Genomic DNA, 6184 nt, shown 5'->3' on the forward strand with positions numbered 1-6184 from the left:
CATGATGATCTGTTTTCAGATAACACGCTGAAGGACGAAACACTTACCACAGCTTCCGCAATTGCATGTGAGTGTGTGTGTGTGTGTGTGTGTGTTTGTGTGTGTGTGTGTGTGTGTGTCCCAGGGAGGGTTGTTTATACCCAGCACCACGGACTACTCCCACATGCTCAGGCTGGGGTACAGGTCCCGAGTCTATTAATAACCTTCATGGGATTTGCAAACCAATAGCGGGTATCACTTGCTTCAGCCTCAGGAGACTTAGGTTCTAAACTTGGCTCTGAAGATGCCGCTTAAAGATCTCTACCTCCTGGTATTCATGCCCTAGTGTAATCACCTCTTCTTGAGTGTGGGATAGATTTTGTGACTTGCTTCTAGTGAGCAGAATGTGACAGAAGGGATGGGATGTGGCTTCCATCTTGGGCTCTCTTTCTCCACCCCCATCCCTCCTTGAGCTCATGCGAGGAGCCAGGTATTATGCTGTGAACTGCAGGCCTCCAAGATAAGGAAGGCCTCCAGCCAGCGTCCAGCATGGAACTATCGGCTCTGGCCAATGGTTGATGAGAACCTGAGGCCTGCCAAGAGCCACAGGAATGAAACTGGAAGTGGATCCTCCCCTAGGAGGGCCTTGAGGTGACTGCAGCCCTGGCTGACACCTTGACTGTAGCTTAATGAGGGACCCTGAGCCAGAGGCACCCAGCTAGGCTGTGCCTGGATTCTTGATCCACAGAAGCTGTGAGATAATAAATGTTTATTGTTTTAAGCTGCTAAGTTTTGCAGTTTGTTACACAGCAATGGATAACTAATACAATGGTCTAATAAATTCCCTATTTTGCTTAAGCCAGTTTGTGTTGGCTTCCTGTCAATGCAACTGAAAGACTTTGAATTAATCCTGAAAAAACACCAGGGAAATTGTGCTGAGGATGGATGTTGCAGGTAACGGTTGTAGAACTGGCTGAGTTGAGAATTAAGTTGCGGGGGGTAGCATAATTCCCTTTATTTGCCTTGGGAAGCTGACTTCTTTTAATTGATAGTGTAATAGCTGGTTAAGCTGTAGCTTGTTGTATCTTGAGATTTATATGTTTACTTAGACTATAACATTAGAGGACTTAGAAAACTTCAGGATGGTGTAGTGTGTGGTTTGAGCTAACATTCAGTGAGTGCTTCTCGGGTCCTAGGCCCTCTTCTAAAACTTGACACAAATTAACTCATTAGTCCTCACAACAGCTTTATGAGATAGGTATTTTTTTTATCATCTCCACTCTATAGATGAGAAAACTGAGGTATAAGGAGAGTAAGTAGCTTGCTCTGAGTTTTGTAGTTACTGAGAATTTGAACCCAAGAAGTCTGGGAGGAAGGAGGGAGAGAGGGGGACAATTAAGATAACAGGCCTCTGCCCATGGAGAGCTTCTTCAGAGGCTGGTCATGAGCTGATGCTGTACAATCCTGAGAGGGAAGCCCTCCTTAAATTTGTGCTTTAGACACCTCTCTCACCTCACTCGAGTACTGGCCCTGTGGTTAGAATGTGGTTTCCTAGAGAGAACTGCAGGACATGGGGCCAGGAACGGTTGCCGCAGCTCAGATAGAGAGTCTTACAACCTAGGAGCTATGGACTAAATGTTTGTGTCTCCCCAACATTCACATGTTGAAGTCTAATCCCAAATGCGATGGTTTTAGGTAGTGGAATATTTGGGAGATGATGAGGTCTTGAGGGTGGAGCCCTCAAGAATGGGATTAGTGTCCTTATACAAGAGACCCCAGAGAGCTCCCTCACCCCTTGTGCCATGTGAAGACACCTTGAGAAGATGGCTGTCTATGAACCAGGAAGCAGGCTCTCACCAGACGCCAAACCTGCTGGTGCCTTGATCCTCGACTTCCCAGCCTCCAGAACTGAATTTCTTGTTTATAAGGAACACAGCCTATGGTATTTTTGTTATAGTGGCCCAAATGGACTAAGACATAAGACTACAGGCAGTGATGGTCCAGCAAGTGTTTTTAAGCAGAGGCATGGCCTGACTCAAGGACTCGAAGAAAGATTACTCCAGCAGCAGAGTGGAAGGTGGATGGAAGGAATGAGACTGAGATATGAGAAGACAGGTCACTAGGGAGCCCAGGTAAGAGCATGAGAGCAGGGACAGCCTGGATGGGAAGAGAGAACAAAGGTGGGAGAGAGTTCAAAGATATTGTTAATAATAAAAATAATCACTAACATCTGTTGAGTAATTGCTGTGGGTAAGGCTTTGTGCTTGGAGTTTTACATACGTTTTCTCTTTTAATCCTCAAATCAACACTATTTGGTTGGTACTGCTATTATCCCCATTTTAGAGATGAGGAAACTGAGGCTTAGTGAGGGAAATGTCATTGGAAGCACCATCTTTGAAGTTGTGAACATAGGTAGACGCAATCTTGTGATAGAATCCAAATGAAGTATCATTTAAGGATAGTAATTAAGTACAATAAAAATCTAAAATAATGCGAGTTTTGATATAATGCAGTTGGCAAATGGGGTCTTATACTCACCCAGCCCCTGTCTTCACACAGCGAGCGCTAATATTCTCATTGGGCCATGGATGCAAAGACACCTAGTGTTGGGAAGCAGAGTGGAGGCAGGTTGGTCCCAGCATCTCCAGTTTCTCAGTGTCCTTGTACCAGGCCAGCAAAGGGTGCAAATGACTGGAAAGTCTGGAACCCCTGCTACTGTCCTGGAAATCCAGCCAGTCATAGGCTCCTATTTAATGGGCATTGCCTTCAGGTAGTATCAGACTCCAGCCTGGGCTGCAATTTGGATCCTGCAGCCATAGTCCCAAATTTAGTTGCATAGATTCACCATGAGCCCCAAACCAGCCCTTCAATAACTTTGCAATTAAGATGACCCTGCATGTTACATAACTGCATTTTTTTGACTTTACTTTTAATGTTATGTGGGGTTCTAATATGTACTATTCCTAAAGATTGGAAGAATATGAAAAGAGTATAGAAGTTTGGCAAGTTCAAAGCTCTTTACACCTAAATGGAAAGAGAGTTAAATATCTTAAGAGCAAAAAGAAATGCAAAGGAAAAATCAAGTTCTGTAGTTGCAGGAAGGGGAAAAATTAGGTAATATCACAGTGTGCAAATTGAATCTAGGGGACAAGGGCATGAGACCAGCCTTTTAGAGGGCATCAACAAAGTAAATAAAGGGACCATCAGCTAAAGTCTCAGTGATATCTGATCATTAACCAACTGTCCTTGGTTGAGAAAGTGGCCCAGGGAATAGCTGGGATTGAGATGATTGTTTCCTTTGTAGTTATGAATCTTTCAATCCTGGAAAGATAAGGAATTCAGAATAGACATGTTCAAGATATCAGTTAATACTTTTTGTTTAAGCATATGTATTGTTTAAGAAATTCAGCTTATTAAAGCTATAGTTAACTTTGTGGTTCTGATTTGAACTGTGTTAATTGAGTAATTGATTTACACTTTGATTTTAGTTGGAAATCTTAAGTTATATGAAGTATTGAATATTTTAAAACCACTTAAGAATCACCATATTTAAAACTTTAATTATTAGATTTATAAGCTCTCTTTAAGTATTTGGGGAGGCTTATTTGTTGATTAAAATACTTTAGAAGGAAATTAAATATATGACATTCAATAGTGAGGTTTGAAGTCCTTAAGGGAATCAATTTATACATTTGTAAAATGAGTCAAATATTATCAGTAGCCACTAAAAAGGGTTACTAAAAGTTTCCTGACTTGTAAATGGAACAATATGTTCGTAAGCTGAACTGGCCTTAAGGCTGACAGGTTTTTAATTTGTCTGTTTGGATTTTTTTTAGTAAATTGAATATGAATTCTTTTTTTTTTCAAAGTATTTGTTTATTTGGCTGGGCCAGGTCTTAGTTGTGGCACACAGCGTCTTAGTTGTGGCACACAGCATCTTCGTTGCCACGTGTGGGATCTTTAGTTGCAGCATGGGGGATCTAGTTCCCTGATCAGGAATCGAACCCAGGCCCCCTGCACTGGGAGAGCGAACTCTTAACCGCTGGACCACCAGGGAAGTCCCTGAATATGAATTCTTAAAAGCAGTATAACCTACGAATGATTTTTTTAAGCACTAAAACCACCTTCAGGGAAATAAATGATAGTGGGGGAGTCTTATTTACTGGAAGGTAGTTTGCTAAGGTCACAGGGCTAGAAAGCAGCAGAGGCAGGATTCAGATCAAAAAGCTTCACACACACCCCACTGCACCCAATCCCTCCTGACGCTAAATCATTCACATAACTTTATTTTTCTATTGATGTGACTTTCCCACTGGCCTGTGAGCAACATGCTTGCAGAAACTTCTTTTCATCTTTGAATCCCCAGTCTCAACACAGTGCCTTTGCAGCTCCCAGCAGGAGCTCATCCTATGTGTGTTGAATAATTGAGTGAGGAGAACCCAGTGAGAAGAGCAACCCGCAGCACCCTCAAGAGAGGGTTTCAAGTAAGGAGTGTTCCAATGTCAAATTCCACCAAGCGGTCATATAAGGTAAGGACCAAAGGATCTAGAGGATGTGATTGACGGGAGACCGTTGGTGATGTTCTTAAAAGCAACATAGATTCTCTTCAAGTCTTGTCGGGGCACCTAGCCTCCACACACGGAAGGCCAGGGAGATACTTATCAAAGTCCAAGGAATAAGGGAGCCTTACTTCTGACTAGATTGTGACTAGTGACAGGTGACACTAGTCACAATCACATTCTCATGGAGATGTCAGAGGAGCCTGCATAGCCTAGCAAAGCCATCAGGACTCCTTGGTGTAGAGGGGAACACCAGGACTTTTCACACAACTCCCTCAACCGTACCACTAACAGGGCAAGATAGTAAAATGATATCTGGTCGTCCTTCGTGTTTGGAGGCAGAGGCGGTCCCAAAAGTCTTGTCCCCTGGATTCTTCCAGCCTTGTTTCTGTGCCTAAGAAGCTACAGCCAAGCCTGTGCCTTTCCCATTTTTGTCTCTGGGCCATTCTGGGCTCGTTCTTCTCTGCCTGTTGACTCCGTGTCTGCTCATGGACTTACCAAGCATGTAGGAACTAAGCCCTTACTGTATGCTGATACTGAGCTAGTCACTGGGAACTGAAAGGTGAAAAAAGTAGACCTTACCTTCAAAGGGCTGAGAGACTACTAGGAAGTGTATGCAAGTAAGCAGTTGTTTATGGTAGAGCAGGATGGGTGTTACCATAGAGGCTAGTAGGGGGAAACTGAGAGGCCCAGAAGAGGGCAACTGTTCTAGTGTGGCGTTTCAGGCGAAGCCTTTCTCAAGGTGGTGATGACTTTAGTCGGGGAACAGGAGGATATTAGAGGGAGGCAGGTGAGCCAGGTGGCAGGGACTAGGGCAGTCCAGTAAGCCAAATTGCAGGAGTCAATTTACAAGAGTGAGAAATCATAAGGTATGTGAGGTGGGAGTCCAAGCGTGAGGCTCAGTGACAACATGAGGCCGAGCTCACGTAGGGAAGCCAGCAGATCCTGAAGGATTTCATCTGTCAGGACTGTGACCCTGGACTTTACCTTGTAGGGGATGGGGGACCTTAGAAGGATTTAAAGCAAGGCTGCGACAGCGTCAGCTTTGGCTTTTAAATAGCTCACTCTGCTGCCTCTCACACTTCTTTCTTTCATATCCCCTTATTTTCATAGCATGTGACTCAAAAACTACATGTGGTTAAAGCAGTGAAGTCTAAAAATGGGAAATGTTTGTGGGCTGATATTTACATGCACACGGTCCGTCAGCTGCTGTGAGGCAGGCCAGTCTGCTGCATATTGTGGGCCTTTCTCTATGGTGGTCCTTGCTCCTCCTAGGTCTTCTCACTGGTAAGTCTGTCCTTGCCACTGCCTCCCAGGCACCTCTATCTGCCTGCATGTTGGGTTTCTCCAGCAATGGGTCATTTTCACTGAAGATGCTGCCTCACTGGGAGCCAGACTCTGTGTGTGTGTGTGTGTGTGTGTGAGGTGTGTGTGCGTATGAGGGGTGTGTGTGCTATCATCTCAGACCATGCAAACCCAGATTGTGTCCTGTCACTTTCACACTTCTTCTGCTAGTGAGTCACAAGGACCCTGGAAGTCCCCAGACAGACCGATGGTGGAGGCATGAGATAGGAGATCCGCCACAGCCAGTTTCAGGACCTCATCTGCATCTTGCCATTTCAAGCATGATCCTCTTATGCTCTCTC

The sequence above is a fragment of the Grampus griseus genome (assembly GCF_964374135.1).
Source record: "Grampus griseus genome assembly, chromosome: 1".
Classification (NCBI taxonomy): Eukaryota; Metazoa; Chordata; class Mammalia; order Artiodactyla; family Delphinidae; genus Grampus; species Grampus griseus.